General features: G+C 39.1%; 1 protein-coding gene across 1 annotated transcript in view; it reads right to left on the bottom strand.

Annotated features, from left to right (window-relative positions):
- Window positions 1-4,474: 4,474 nt before the first annotated feature.
- Window positions 4,475-16,723, bottom strand: part of KCNK2 (potassium two pore domain channel subfamily K member 2) — a 243,837-nt gene continuing 231,588 nt past the window's right edge. Inside the window, exon 8 of the mRNA XM_022593281.2 lies at window positions 4,475-16,376. The gene's annotated coding sequence lies outside the window, so the exon portion shown is untranslated. The remainder of the gene's footprint in view (window positions 16,377-16,723) is intronic.

The raw sequence follows: 16,723 nt of genomic DNA, 5'->3' as shown, positions 1-16,723 counted from the left end.
GAAGGGTAGTGTTTCACTAAATATTTTGGGGAAGGTTGACATAGAGCCTGATTCTTCACAGTCACATTAACAAGAGATCAGACCCACCTAATTAGGTAACATTTTCAGAGCAGTCAATGAAGAGAAATTTGGAAAAGCCCAGATGCACTTGGCTAAGTAGAGCACAGAAGTCAAAGCATTCCAAATCTCTGTTCTTTGGTGCATTTCCTGTGCAGAGGGCATTGCAACACTTAATTGGCAGAAGTTTATCAGGATCTGATTAAATATCTTTCTGCTAAGAGCCATTGCCAAAATAATTCACAAAAATTAGAGTCCCTTGTTGTAACGTTGGTCATGTTCCATAGCTGATCATAAGAAATTAGCAAACTGCAAATGTTAAACCTTTAAAATTCAGCTCTGCCATGGGGAGAGCATTCACACATGAGTATGAAATGCATTTTTTAATTCCTACACTGAAACTCAAAGATCCTTGTTTTGCTGAAGGAAATTGCTACTGGGATTCAGATGAGAGTAAGACCTTTACAAGGGAGTCTACACCACTGCAGTGGACTTCCTTAGACAACATGTGGAGGAAATGTTCAAAGAGGATTTACATGACTCTTGGGGGAAAAGCGTTTTGAGAAAGGCTTATTCCCAGGCTACTAACCTCCAAAATGCAGACCTAGCTTATGCAGGCTTTGGCAAGCACAGCAGATGGAACTGCTTACCACTTATCTGACCACTTCCCTTGGTTATAATGGCTGCCCATAGATGGGCAATGTGAGAATTTCAGACCACAGCATCAAAATGGTTTTAATTCCGCTTAATCTAAAACTAATCAAGGGAACTCTCTGTTTGGCACTTAAGTCAAGTAGACTCAGAAGGAATTGCAGGCAACTTGGCTAGCTCCCTTCATTCATTGGTTTCAGTCCTTTGGTTTGAACAAATTTTCAGTCTGAACCAGTTCTCTAACAACATTCCTTAGTTTGTATCTCTCAATTGCATATATTTAATTAGCTGTCCACCTATTTCTCTTGCTAGAATATTTCTTTTCCTCTTGGTTGATGTTACTAAACTCCTTACTATAATATATACAACTGTGTAGTTCAGTGATTCTCAATTAGGAGTAATTTTGCCCCAAGGGGACACCCTGTAACTGGGTAGGAACCTATGGAACCTTTCCAGGACAGACCGCCCCCCCGCCCAAGTCTTCCACCTGCCTCTTGTTTGTAGAAAAACTTTAGCCTCCTAGGCCTTCCCTGAGTTCCAAAGAACAATTTTAATGAGACAAATGAGAAAATGAAGGAAAACAGTCAAGCAAGACAAAATAATAATAGTTTAGCCATTAAACAAAGTCAAGGACTTTTAGTTCCTTCCCAGGGGCTATAGATAATATTCTCAGCCATATCCTTGAGCTATTTTGCAGATACTGAAACACCCAGCAGGTGGAAGAAGTTAACTGCATGCTGACCACAAGCAAGTAGACACCAGAATGGTTGGAACCAGAAGGTTGATAATGTTGACTCCGAATACCTCACCACTAACCAATCAGAAGAGTGTCCACTAGCTGATCATGTACCTGTAACCCTCTACCTCACCCTGTCTTTAAAAACCCTTCCCTGAAAGCCATTGGAGAGTTCAGGTCTTCTGAGCATTTGCCCCACCGTACTCCTTACTTGGCCTTGTAATAAAGGCTGCACTTTCCTTCACCACAACCCAGAGAGTGGACCCAAGTTTGGTTTGGTAACAATATGGCAATGTTCAAGGACATTTTTGGTTGTCAAAATTTTGGGGATACTACTGGTATCTCATGGGCAGAGGCCACGGATGCTGCCAAACATCCTACAATGTACAGAATAGCTCCCACAACAAAGAAGCATTCAGTCTAAAATATCAAGAGCAGAGAAGTTGAGAAACTCTGATCAATTAGAAGCCATATTGTTTTATTTTTCTAAGTTGTTGTATTTAGCTGTTAATCTCTCTCCCTCAATCACAGTTAATACGTGGTTGAACTTCACTAATTTAGCTATTTTATGACTGGCTTACCAAGCTTGCTTCACTTTTCAAACTCTGTTGAAGCTAAAAGAAAAACTTTAAATCTCTCCAGCCTATACCACAGCTATATCACTTCAACACATCTGATAATTCTGTCTTTTTTTTTTCCCATTTTTATTTATTTTTAACATCTTTATTGGAGTATAATTGCTTTACAATGGTGGTTTAGTTTCTGCTTTATAAAAAAGTGAATCAGTTATACATATACATATGTTCCCATATCTCTTCCCTCTTGTGTCTCCCTCCCTCCCACCCTCCCTATACAACCCCACTAGGTGGTCACAAACCACTGAGCTGATGTCCCTGTGCTATGCGGCAGCTTCCCACTAGATATCTATTTTACGTTTGGTAGTGTATATATGTCCATGCCACACTCTCATTTTGTCACAGCTTACCCTTCTCCCCTCCCCATATCCTCAAGTCCATTCTCTGGTAGGTCTGTAATATTTATTCCCATCTTACCCCTAGGTTCTTCATGACCTTTCTTTTTTTTCTTCTTAGATTCCATATACGTGTGTTAGCATACGGTATTTGTTTTTCTCTTTCTGACTTCACTCTGTATGACAGACTCTAGGTCCATCCACCTCAATTCAAATAACTCAATTTCGTTTCTTTTTATGACTAATATTCCATTGTATATATGTGCCTCATCTTCTTTATCCATTCATCTCTTGATGGACACTTAGGTTGCTTCCATGTCCTGGCTATTGTAAATAGAGCTGCAATGAACATTTTGGTACATGACTCTTTTTGAATTATGGTTTTCTCAGGGTATATGCCCAGTAGTGGGATTGCTGGGTCGTATGGTAGTTCTATTTGTAGTTTTTTAAGGAAGCTCCATACTGTTCTCCATAGTGGCTGTATCAATTTACATTCCCACCAACAGTGCAAGAGGGTTCCCTTTTCTCCACACCCTCTCCAGCACTTATTGTTTGTAGATTTTTTGATGATGGCCATTCTGACCGGTGTGAGATGATATCTCATTGTAGTTTTGATTTGCATTTCTCTAATGATTAATGCTGTTGAGCATTCTATCATGTGTTTGTTGGCAATCTGTATATCTACTTTGGAGAAATTTAGGTCTTCTGCCCATTTTGGGATTGGGTTGCTTGTTTTTTTGTTATTGAGCTGCATGAGCTGCTTGTAAATTTGGGGGATTAATCCTTTGTCAGTTCCTTCATTTGCAAATATTTTCTCCCATTCTGAGGGTTGTCATTTGGTCTTGTTTATCGTTTCCTTTGCTGTGCAAAAGCTTTGAAGTTTCATTAGGTCCCATTTGTTTATTTTTGTTTTTATTTCCATTTCTCTAGGAGGTGGGTCAAAAAGGTTCTTGGTGTGATTTATGTCATAGAGCGTTCTGCCTATGTTTTCCTCTAAGTGTCTGATAGTATCTGGCCTTATATTTAGGCCTTTAATCCATTTTGAGTTTATTTTTGTGTATGGTGTTAGGGAGTGTTCTAATTTCATTCTTTTATATATACCTGTCCAGTTTTGCCAGCACCACTTATTGAAGAGGCTGTCTTTTCTCCACTGTATATTCTTGCCTCCTTTATCAAAGATAAGGTGACCATATGTGTGTGGGTTTATCTCTGGGCTTTCTATCCTGTTCCATTGATCTATCTTTTTTTTGTGCCAGTACCATACTGTCTTGATTACTGTAGCTTTGTAGTATAGTCTGAAGCCAGGGAGCCTGAATCCTCCAGCTCCATTTTTCGTTCTCAAGATTGCTTTGGCTCTTTGGGGTCTTTTGTGTTTCCGTACAAATTGTGAAATTTTTTGTTCTAGTTCTGTGAAAAATGCCAGTGGTAGTTTGATAGGGATTGCATTGAATCTGTAGATTGCTTTGGGTAGTATAGTCATTTTCACCTTGTTGATTCTTCCAATCCAAGAACATGGTATATCTTTCCATCTATTTCTATCATCTTTAATTTCTTTTGTCAGTGTCTTATAATTTTCTGCATACAGGTCTTTTGTCTCCTTAGGTAGGTTTATTCCTAGATATTTTATTCTTTTTGTTGCAATGGTAAATGGGAGTGTTTTCTTAATTTCACTTTCAGATTTTTCATCATTAGTGTATAGGAATGCAAGAGATTTCTGTGCATTAATTTTGTATCCTGATACTTTACCAAATTCATTGATTAGCTCTAGTAGTTTTCTGGTAGCATCTTTACGATTCTCTATGTATATTATCATGTCATCTGCAAACAGTGACAGCTTTACGTCTTCTTTTCCGATTTGGATTCCTTTTATTTCTTTTTCCTCTCTGATTGCTGGGGCTAAAACTTCCAAACCTATGTTGAATAATAGTGAAGACAGTAGGCAACCTTGTCTTGTTCCTGATCTTAGTGGAAATGGTTTCAGTTTTTCACCATTGAGGACGATGTTGGCTGTGGGTTTGTCATATATGGCCTTTATTATGTTGAGGAAAGTTCCCTCTATGCCTACTTTTTGCAGGGTTTTTATCATAAATGGGTGTTGAATTTTGTCAAAAGCTTTCTCTGCATCTATTGAGATGATCATATGGTTTTTCTCCTTCAGTTTGTTAATATGGTGTATCACACTGATTGATTTGCGTATATTGAAGAATCCTTTCATTCCTGGAATAAACCCCACTTGATCATGTTGTATGATCCTTTTAATGTGCGGTTGGATTGTGTTTGCTAGTATTTTGTTGAGCATTTTTGCATCTCTGTTCATCAGTGATATTGGCCTGTAGTTTTCTTTCTTTGTTACATATTTGTCTGGTTTTGGTATCAAGGTGATGGTGGCCTCGTAGAATGAGTTTGGGAGTGTTCCACCTTCTGCTATATTTTGGGAGAGTTTGAGAAGGATAGGTGTTAGCTCTTCTCTAAATGTTTGATAGAATTCACCTGTGAAGCCATCTGGTCCTGGGCTTTTGTTTGTTGGAAGATTTTTAATCACAGTTTCAATTTCAGTGCTTGTGATTGGTCTGTTCATATTTTCTATTTCTTCCTGGTTCAGTCTTGGCAGGTGGTGCATTTCTACAAATTTGTCCATTTCTTCCAGGTTGTCCAATTTATTGGCATAGTGTTGCCTGTAGTAATCTCTCAGGATCCTTTGTATTTCTTCAGTGTCTGTTGTTACTTCTCCTTTTTCATTTCTAATTCTATTGATTTGAGTCTTCTCCCTTTTTTTTCTTGATGAGTCTGGCTAATGGTTTGTCAATTTTGTTTACCTTCTCAAAGAACCAGCTTTTAGTTTTATTGATCTTTGCTGTCATTTCCTTCATTTCTTTTTCAGTATTTCTGATCTGATCTTTATGATTTCTTTCCTTCTGCTAACTTTTGGGGATTTTTGTTCTTCTTTCTCTAATTGCTTTAGGTGCAAGGTTAGGTTTATTTCAGATGTTTCCTGTTTCTTAAGGTAGGATTGTACTGCTATAAACTTTCCTCTTACAACTGCTTTTGCTGTATCCCATAGGTTTTGGGTCGTTGTGTCTCCATTGTCATTTGTTTCTAGGTATTTTTTGATTTCCTCTTTGATTTCTTCAGTGATCACTTGGTTATTAAGTAGTGTATTGTTTAGCCTCCATGTGTTTGTATTTTTTACAGATTTTTTTCCTGTAATTGATATCTAGTCTCATAGCGTTGTGGTTGGAAGAGATACTTGATACGATTTCAATTTTCTTAAATTTACGAAGGCTTGATTTGTGACCCAAGATATGATCTATCCTGGAGAATGTTCCATGAGCAATGAGAAAAATGTGTATTCTGTTGTTTTTGAATGGAATGTCCTATAAATATCATTTAAGTCCATCTTGTTTAATATATCATTTAAAGCTTGTGTTTCCTTATTTATTTCCATTTTGGATGATCTGTCCAGTGGTGAAAGTTGGGTGTTAAAGTCCCCTACTATGAATGTGTTACTGTCAATTTCCCCTTTATGGCTGTTAGTATTTGCCTTATGTATAGGGAAGTTTTCAACTATAATCTATTCAAATATTTTCTCAGTCCCTTTCTTTTTCTTTTCTTCTTCTGGGACCCCTATAATTCGAATGTTGGTGTGTTTAATGTTGTCCCAGAGGTCTCTGAGACTGTCCTCAGTTCTTTTCATTTCTTTTTCTTTATTCTGCTCTGCAGTACTTATTTCCACTATTTTATCTTTCAGGTCACTTATTCCTTCTTCTGCCTCAGTTATTCTGCTATTGATCCCTTCTAGAGTATTTTTAATTTCATTTATTGTGGTGTTCATCATTGCTTGTTTCCTGTTTAGTTCTTCTAGGTCCTTGTTAAATGTTTCTTGCATTTTCTCTTTTCTATTTCCAAGATTTCTGATCATCTTTACTATCAGTATTCTGAATAATTTTTCAGGTAGACTGCGTATTTCCTCTTCATTTGTTAGGTTTGGTGGCTTTTTACCTTGCTCCTTCATCTGCTGTGTGTTTTTCTGTCTTGTCATTTTGCTTATCTTACTGTGTTTGGGGTGTCCTTTTCGCAGGCTGCAGGTTTGCAGTTCCCATTGTTTTTGGTGTCTGTCCCCAGTGGCTAAGGTTGGTTCTGTGGGTTGTGTAGGCTTCCTGGTGGAGGGTAGTAGTGCCTGTATTCTGGTGGATGAGGCTGGATCTTGTCTTTCTGGTGGGCAGGTCCACGTCTGGTGGTGTGTTTTGGGGTGTCTGTGGCCTTATTATGATTTTAGGCAGCCTCTCTGCTAATGGATGGGGCTGTGTTCCTGTCTTGCTAGTTGTTTGGCATAGGTTGTCCAGCACTGTAGCTTGCTGGTCGTTGAGTGAAGCTGTGTCTTGGTGTTGAGGTGGAGATCTCTGGGAGATTTTCGCCGTTTGATATTACGTGGAGCTGGGAGGTCTCTTGTGCACCAGTGTCCTGAACTTGGCTCTCCCACCTCAGAGGCACAGCCCTGACCCCTGGCTGGAGCATCAAGAGCCTTTCATCCACAGGGCTGAGAATAAAAGGGAGAGAAAGAAAGAAAGAAATAGGATAAAATAAAGTAAGAAAAATTAAATTAAAGTTATTAAAATAAAAATTATTAAGAAAAAAAATTTTATTTTTTAAAAAAAAGGACGTACAGAACCCTAGGACAAATGGTGAAAGCAAAGCTGTACAGACAAAATCTCACACAGAAGCATACACATACACACTCACAAAAAGAGGAAAAGAGGAAAAAATAATATATCTTGCTCTCAAAGTCCACCTCCTCAATTTGGGATGACTCATTGTCTAATCAGGTATTCCACAGATGCAGGGTACATCAAGTTGATTGTGGAGATTTAATCCGCTGCTTCTGAGGCTGCTGGGAGAGATTTGCCTTTCTCTTCTTTGTTCGCCCAGCTCCCGGGGTTCAGCTTTGGATCTGGCCCTGCCTCTGCGTGTAGGTTGATTGAGGGTGTAGGTCGATTGAGGGCGTCTGTTCTTCACTCAGACAGGACGCGGTTAAAGGAGCAGCTGATTCGGGGGCTCTGGCTCACTCAGGCCGGGGGAGGGAGGGGTACGGATGTGGGGCGGGCCTGCGGTGGCAGAGGCTGGCGGGACGTTGCACCAGCCTGAGGCGTGCGCCGTGCGTTCTCCCGGAGAAGCTGTCCCTGGGTCACGGGACCCTGGCAGTGACGGGCTCCACAGGCTCCTGGGAGGGGAGGTGTGGAGTGTGACCTGTGCTCGCTCACAGGCTTCTTGGTGGGGGCAGCAGCAGCCTTAGTGTCTCATGCCCGTCTCTGGGGTCCGCGCTGATAGCTGCGGCTCGCGCCCGTCTCTGAAGCTCCTTTAAGCGGCGTTATGAATCCCCTCTCCTCGCGCACCAGGAAACAAAGAGGGAAGAAAAAGTCTCTTGTCTCTTCGGCAGCTCCAGACTTTTTCCTGGACTCCCTCCCGGCTAGCCGTGGCACACTAGCCCCCTTCAGGGTGTGTTCATGCAGCCAACCCCAGTCCTCTCCCTGCGCTCCGACCTCCAAAGCCTGAGCCTCAGCTCCCAGCCCCGCACGCCCCGGCGGGTGAGCAGACAAGCCTCTCGGGCTGGTGAGTGCCAGTTGGCAACGATCCGCTGTTCGGGAATCTCTCCGCTTTGCCCCCCGCACCCCTGTGGCTGCACTTTCCTCCACGGCTCCGAAGCTTCCCCCCTCCGCCACCCGCAGTCTGTGACTGCGAAGGGGCTTCCTAGTGTGTGGAAACCTTTCCTCCTTCACGGCTCCCTCCCAGTGGTGCAGGTCCCGTCCCTATTCTTTTGTCTCTGTTTATTCTCTTTTCTTTTGCCCTACTTAGGTACGTGGGGAGTTTCTTGCCTTTTGGGAGGTCTGAGGTCTTCTGCCAGCGTTCAGTAGGTGTTCTGTAGGAGCTGTTGCACGTGTAGATGTACTTCTGATGTATCTGTGGCAGGAAGGTGATCTCCGCGTCTTACTCTTCCGCCATCTTCTCCGAGTCTCCCTGTGTGTCTTATGTTGCTATTTTATAACTGTCCTTTTCAGAATCCTGAAAAAATGTTCCAAATGGGATGCAGAAAAGTGATAAAACATGAAGGTGAAACTGGCTCTAGGGAAAAGTTCACTATTAATTATAAACTATTAATAAGGGAGATTTTAAAAATTCCTACATGAATTGTAAATATATTCATTACTTTTTCCTGAGCACACCTCCACAGAGGATTATCTTATGGCCAGCCTCCATGTGGGCTATGTCAAACTTGGCTGACTTCATTGTTCTCAGTGAAATTCTGTACCTTCATCTGCATATTCAATCTATAAAGTTTATCAATCCATATTCAATTTACAATGACACATGCCAGTATTTTGGTCAAATTATCAGAGAAAAACACCATGAAGTTTCTGCTATCCAATGCTTATTAAAAACTGTGCTGAAATAAAAATTTGGGAAACCATTTCTACCTAGTCTTCTACATTAGTTTCTCAAAGTGTGAATTCTGAAAAATGAGCATATGTATGAGAGTGCAATTTTCTGGGCTTCACTTTAGACCTACTTTACAAGCTTCCCTAGTGATGGGACTCAGAAAATTGCCCTTTAATCCAACTTTCTGGTTATTCTTAGAGACATTGAAATTTGTAAAACACTGCTGTGGAAATTCAAAATATTACCAAGACAGGTATCAGAAAGATGTGCACTTGAATCATATAATTTTGACTCATGCAGAAGAAATGCTTTCACTAAACTAAAATTGGTGATATTCCATTATCTTATATCTAGAACCAATATGAAAACAGTCGTAGAAACCACTACAACTTTTTTGGTTTGAATATTGTGTTCTGTTTCTCCTGCATCTCTCTGTGTTACCTATATGAAGGCCCATATAAAATGTCTATTTTTAGAACTCAGTGCTGGAAAGACTTTGTTTTCATGAGACGTGGATACACTTGCTTATCATGGACAATGGGAAACAAGTCATTGGTTTACTGATAAATGTTTCACTTTTCAGTGTGGCTGCCTAGAAAATAGAAGTGGAATAAGTGCTCAGAGTTATCATCTCTGTATTTAAAAAATTATTTCTCCCCATCCTGCCCTTACCTTCTACTCCAATATGTAACTTCTATAGTTGTCTTCAAAAAAGAACCTGAGGCAAGGATTTGGGTGCACGTGATATTTGGAGACTTGCACTCAGGAGAAAGGGAGTGAGGAAAATGGGAGAGAATGAAGGAAGGTGCTAAGCAAGGATGTGGTCTCAGCTGGAATCTGGCCTCAGCCTGGCTCCACAGAGAGCTCTGGAGTGTAAGTTGCAGCACAGAGTTAAGTGCCACCTAGGGCTAAGACGTCTGTGTTTTGTTATCCCCATGTCAATTACTGGCTGTGGGTCACCCATATTGGGGAAGGGCTGGAGCTGCAAAAGGTTGAGGTGTCTTCTAATCTGCATAGGGTTGCTTTCTAGAGAAGCGGGTGGCTGTGAACTGGATCATCCAAAACTCAGAGCAGCTAGGGATGGGGCCACTGGCCCCTAATAGCAACGGTGTCCACTAGAGTTGTCATGTATGTTTTCATTTCTGTTTTTCTATTTTAATGGACAACTTAGTTATACTTCTCCTTTCCAAGAAGAGAAGATGTCCCGGGAACATATGTTAAAATTAACAGAACCAAATTAAGTAGTGTAAGCAGGGCTAAAATAAATGGAGGCTAAAATATATTTATATAAATAAATAAATAAATATATATATGCTTTGCTGATAAAAATTGTTTACCACAAAGAAAACGTACACAGTAATTACTAGAATACCAGCCCACAAGTAATGCTTGATTAACATTTAGGTTGAAAATGTTCTCAGATCTTCTTATTTAACTCATATGAGAGGATTGTTCTGACTTGCATCGAAATACACCTAATCTACATAACATTTAAAACTGGGTTAATATTTAGAAGGGGAATTTTATTTATCAATATTGACTGTGGTGACATCAACTTCTCATTTTCAACGTGCAGACTTCTAACGTCAGTGATTCCCACATTCATTTCTCTTCCCAGGGTCCCTGACCTGAACTCATTTGAGTATTCTAACTGCCCATGGAGGGTTTTCATTTCGGTGACCCAGCAGGTGCCTTGAATTCAAAACCTTCTCCCCCTTCCTCCTAGCCCACATCTACCCAGTGCCCTCCTGTGGTTCAGACCCAAATCTCTCTCTCAGGGACTTCCTGCCATACTTCTCATCTCTCATTCCCCTCAGCATCTATTCCACACCTTTGCCAGAGTGATTGTTCTAGAAGTACACATCTATTCACAACGCTCCCTATTTTAAGGTTTGAAATGACTTTCCTACTGCCAAATGCAAAATACTCCTAAAGGGATCACAGTTCTTTCTGAGGAGTCTGGCTCCAGGCCAAAATGCTATGTGTGATCTTTCAGCCCCCAGCATAGGCAATTCCGTGGTTTTGTCTGGCAGGTGTCGTGGAAGCTGCCCTTCCCATAGCCAGAGCACTGTAATCTCTCAGGTTCAGGCACCTCTTATTCAGAGGCCTCCTTATTGGGGCCTCAACGGAGGTACTTTTCTCCACTCTGACTCAGTAACTCTCCACTGCTAGCCCTTCTCCCTTCCCTTCTGCCTCAGCCTTCCAGGACCATGAACAGGCAAGAGCCTTTTTGTTCACGGCTCCTCTGCACCGAGACATTCCCTCCATCTGTGCTGCATGTCCATGCCCTGCCATCTCCTAGAAAGCAGACATTTAATTGGCTTAGTGTTTCTAGTGATTGGCACATTAAAAGCGCTTGAAAAATGCTGACTTGGTAAACCATGAACAGGGTAATATTTTCTTTGCGCATACAAAGTAATCACTGAAGAGATTCATACACTTGGCTAATCGGTTTGCATATATCTAGACCTTGGCCATATTAAACTTTCTCAGTGCATGCATAAACTCTTAATTGTTGCACCTGAGAAACAAAATGGGTTAGATAGATATCCTAATAGTATCTGATGCTATCTTTCCATCTCTAAAATACTTGGGTAATGATAAAATTTGAATCTGCACCAGATATTACCACTTACTAATGCTCGTTTAGAATTTTTAATAAAACTCCGAAAACATAGTCTAATATCAATAACATTTAAAAGTCTAAAATATTTTTTAAACAAAATAGGTAGTATGATAAAAATTGTCTACACACTACTCTTTCTTAATTGTATAGTGTAGAAAGAGATACCATCTACGAAAGTCAGGCATCAATGGGATAAAAACTAATGTTTACTCTATGAGTTGATTTCAAAATTATACCATGTAAGTGACTAATACTCTCAGTTGGATACAGTTCAAGATGTACCCAATAATGGATTTCTTCCCAGACTGCTTATAAATTTAAGCATGAAAAAGCTGAATTTTATTTGGCAAGGATAATGTGCATTTAGCTTTCTACTAATAAAAGGCACCCATTTCCTAGTATTAGCAAATATGATTTACACTTAATTTCTAAACAGATTTTCAGGATTAAATTATAATTGAAAAGCCTTTGATAGTATCTATTGGAAGCCAAAATTTGAAAGTGAAAATAATGAAACCCTTGTTTAGAACAAGAGTGTATAATGACAAACTGCAAGTCTCCTTAGTTGAAGAATTGGTTTTGGTTTTTTTATATACAATGAGTAACTAGTACCAGCCTGTCAGTTAATATGAGAAATATTTGTATCCCATTTACTACTAAGCCAGTAGAAGAGGACAGATAGATGTTTGCAGAGCTGAGAAAATGTGGGATATTTATACTTCAGATGGTTACAATACTTCAGATGGTTACAATAGTTAAGTCCTTGTTTTTATCTCCATTCACTTATTCATCATGTATTTTTTGAGCACCTACTATATGTACTTTGCTAGTATTTGGAAATAAAAGTACTTTAGTGAGCAAAAACAAATGAGTTAGATTCTAGTGGGAAAGATAGATAATCAAGAGGAATAGTGATGAATCTAATCATAAACAGGGAAATAAACAGGGTTTTATAGAGTGTATTATAAAGTTACCTGAATTGGAGTCAGGGAAAGCTTATCAGAGAAAGTGATACTTAAGCTGAGTTATGAAGAATGAGGAGGATTTTGTTAGGTGAAAAAAAGTTGAGGAGGAAAAAGAGAGCAAGCATTCCAGGCATAACTTCATGGAAAAAGACAAATCCACTGGGGCTGGGATACAGAGAGGTAGAGAGTGATACAGTATGAGCTCAGAGAGGATGGTATAAGGGAGGCTAAAAGAAGGCCCATTTGAAGGATTCTGGTCTTATTCCTAAAGAAATGAAGGACAATTAGTGGATTTGAACTGGACAGTAACACAATCAGATTTGCATGTGAAAAAGACCACTCTTTCATCTGGAGCAGAGAATGAAACAAAAGCAGTTAATAGAAGGGGGAGCTATGGCGGTGGCTTGGATAAAGGTTATGGCTTTGTATAAACTCAAGACACATTCAGGGTGCAAGTCAATATGTCTTGGTGATAGGTGGGTATGGGGGAAGGAGAGACGATGACATCAAAGATGACTTGCCCAACCAAATGGACGGTGATGCCATTTGCTGAAATAAGTGACACCTAAGGAGGCCCAGGTCTGGGGAAAGATAATGAGAGTCTTAGTTATGCTGAGGTGCCTTTGAGAAATGGAGATATCCAACTGGAGTTAGCTTGATGAAGATGGAGCTCAGAGAGAAATCCAATCTGAGAGGGCAAAAGAAAAAGAATAAAGACCAGGCAGTGAGTCTTTGGTGAATGTACAGAAGTACTTTGGAAAAGAATGACAGATAAAAAGAAAACAAAATAGCTGTAAACTGAGACGAGCATAACACAGTGAACATATTTTATAATGCTAATCCTAGGAAAATAACAAATGTTTTTATGAATATTAGAAATAGTAAAAACTGGGGCTTAGTGAACAAATGGTGTTGAGTCAAACAAAAGAGCAGAGTCAAAAGTCCTGGTTATTGGAACGAATCCCTGCCTTTTAGGAAGGGGTAGCTGAGATCTGGGAGGGGAAGTACCATGTGTGAAACAAAAGCTGTATAATCCTTTGAGGTGGGGTGGGATGAAGGAGGCCCGTGGAGTTATGAAGATTCCCCCTTATTAAGATAGCCACAGTAAGTTACTGCCAAAAGTTTCTACCAAAAGTAACCAGGTTACTCCATACCATCTCAGAACCAACAGATGAGCATGTGCAAGACCAGTAAGTTTCTCTGGAAAAGAACATTTAAGTAAAGTCATGCTGAAGCAAAAATCATATATTAATTTTAATGCAGTTACGAGTATTCAAATAGAGACAGCTTTTACTTTACACAAAAGCAAATTTATACTCACACTTTGATAAGGAATGCAAACCACAAATAAGTTATGATTTTACTAGAACAGCAAACATTTTTCTTTAAAGGAAAACAAAAATAGTCCTAGGCATAAATAGCTATCTCAAGTCTTCAGAATGTCTATTTTTTTCTGGTGTTCAATGTAAAATTTCTCTTAGTCTGAACTTCTGGCCTTCAGAATCAATGAATTCTACAGATTGTTTTATACAAAGTGAGGTGGGATTTAGTCCTCCTTTTATGTCATATGTTCCTTAGAATTTGAGAAAAAGACCAAGCCTTACACCCTTCTCTCATTTTTTTTGACGGCCAAGACAAATTATTCAATTCCTTCTTGGCTTTAGAAGTTTCACTTTTTCCTGTATTGCAAGAGTGAAATATTATTGAAAAAGAAGGCAGTGTCACATGAACTATGGCAGCAAAGTACATAGATTTATGTAATAAATTAATAGAACTCCAAAACAGTCATTTTAAATTTACTAGTTGTAAGGTGGATAGAAAGCCTTGTCTAGAACCCATGTCTAAGATTCCAGATCAGACAGGTTCCTGATCCTTGCTGGGTTTGGTACTTTTTATTTTCCCAAATATCCTTCAGGGCAAAACTACTCATTCTTAAACTGGTCCATTGAAAAAATAAACTCATAAACTATGTCAAAACCTTTGTCAATATTCTCTCCACAAGAAGTAAACAAAATGAAACTTGAAAAAATAAAATTGATATAATACACACACGTTTCCTTAGATTTTCCCCAATCTTAAGGATAATGCTGGGGATCAGTTTTAGGATATTTACTGAGTGAGTATCAAGGTGCCTGGGAATGAATAAATAAATTTATGTAAGATACTGACAAGGTATGTAGTCCAAATATTTGGGGTATGAGGTTTAGAAGATTAGTTGTAGACTTCAACACTGCCAGGATGTTTGACTTTTCCTACAGAAAACATTCAGGTGCCCATGTTCGGCATTCCAATTACTTCAGTGTCAAGACAAGGCCTAACAATGATTTAAGATATTGATATAATTTAATAGAAACCATCTTGAATTTATATGCTCTTTAAAATATCATATTTTAAAAGTGAAATATCAGGGTTTTACTTTTGATTAACAGCCACCAAGAAGAACATCTGCATGTATTTAACAAGGGTAGTAATACTGCATCAAAAATATTTCTTGAATACTGTGAACAAAGGAGCCACAAAAACTCAGCATGAAAAGTGGAGTTCTGCACAGCCAGAATCAGATCTAAATCCTCAGCAGCAAGCAGGAGACTCAGAAAATGCCGACTTTAATTACAAACTTTATTTGTCAATACAATTCACAGTTTATACATGGTGCATTCCACCATATGAACTTTCAGAACAGTTATTGAGGAAGTGGGTGTAGCTTTCCTTCTAAAAGAGCCTGACTTTCTAAAATTTTGGTTAGAATTTTTTAAGTTTATAAAAGTACCTTCAACAAGTTAACTGAATATTTACATTTCTAGCTTAAATTTAAACTTTGGAAAATAAGCATCTATTTTTTTTTTTTAAGATCCTGGGTTTATTTTTTAAGACCCTAATCTGAATGCCACTTATTCAGATACACCCCTGACCCCCAAGAATAAAAGTAATGTTTTGCAATTATATTTAGGGAAATCATTTTCTTTCTGCATTTTACAAATTATATTTACAATGTACAGCAGATCTGTGTATGAAAATAAAAGAAAGAGTAGCAATCTACTAGGTGCCTTTACTGAATTTCTTCTGAATCTTGAAAACATCCAAAGAGTTGCAAGATATAAAATTAAACTAAAGAGGATTAACAGCCTTTTCTGTCTTTAAAAAAAAACTCTCAAGATTTAAATTGTGCTATAACAGCTTTTTCTCTAATGTCAGAGATGAATTATGCCTGCAATCTGCATTTTTCCATGTGCAAAATCACAGTGATCCCAGTTTCAACTCTGCTCTCACAGCCACAACTCCAGAGGTACACCCACAGAAGGTTAGGACTGTGCCCACCTCTGCCTCCTACATTCCCTCCCCTCATCTGGCAAAAGTTACCCAAGGAAAGAAAATCATATGAGCTTTTCATACATCAAAAAGCAAATAGATGCTGGCAGTACAATGTTTATTAGCAAATGCTTGTAACACATTGTTTTACTATCTTCTTTTCATCCAAATGGCAATTCACACCAACTGTCTAAATTCGCCTTCAAGAATATCCATTTTCATAGTTTTGTCAGATCATTTATGGATATATATGGATATATATATATATGGCTTTCCTTCTTCCACCGTTAAAAGATGTATATATAGTTAGTCAAAAATGATAAATTTTAAATACTGCCAGGAAAACAGGGACTGATTGAGAGCAGTCAGTTTTACTGGCCTGGTAATAATTACACTGTATATATGTACCATTGGTACCTGAGTCAAATAAATACTCAGAGGGGCCGTCTTTGCACCTCATTTCTCTGCAGTGCCTTTAACGCTAGGGTTTCTGAGTGTTGCTTCAATGTCCATCTAATTTGGCATCTATTCCTTCTTCGGGCATCATCACTCCGGTCATTTTACACACTGTTTCCAGCAAGGTATGGTATTCAAACAGGAGTTGTGGGGTAAAGGACTGCAGAGTTGAGCCTAGGGGTGGGGCGGGGAAGGAGAAACCACACATTAGCTAGAGAGGTTCTGTTTCTTCGTAAGATAAGGCACTGACAGAAAATTTCTTAGGTAAAAGGCTGCATAAGAATTTCTTGCCATTTACAAAAAGAAATGTTGTCATCCATAAATGGTCCATAATCTAGGCTCAGTTAGGTAGACCCTGAAAAGTTAAGGACTGATCCCTCAAAGCTACATTATTACCGGAAACAATTATAATTCATTCTGAGGCCTTTTGGCACATTTGGAAAAGAGAGAGGAAAACAGTCTGGGCACAAAAAGGCATCAGACATTGCTTGTTTTATTCCACTGGTCAAAGAAAGTGGACC

This window comes from Delphinapterus leucas, chromosome 1, assembly GCF_059928025.1.
Source record: "Delphinapterus leucas isolate spDelLeu-1000000601 "Yukka" chromosome 1, BTC_Dleu_Yukka2, whole genome shotgun sequence".
Classification (NCBI taxonomy): domain Eukaryota; kingdom Metazoa; phylum Chordata; class Mammalia; order Artiodactyla; family Monodontidae; genus Delphinapterus; species Delphinapterus leucas.
The sequence above is the reverse complement of the archived record's forward strand: the minus strand, read 5'-3'. Positions and strand labels throughout refer to the sequence as shown.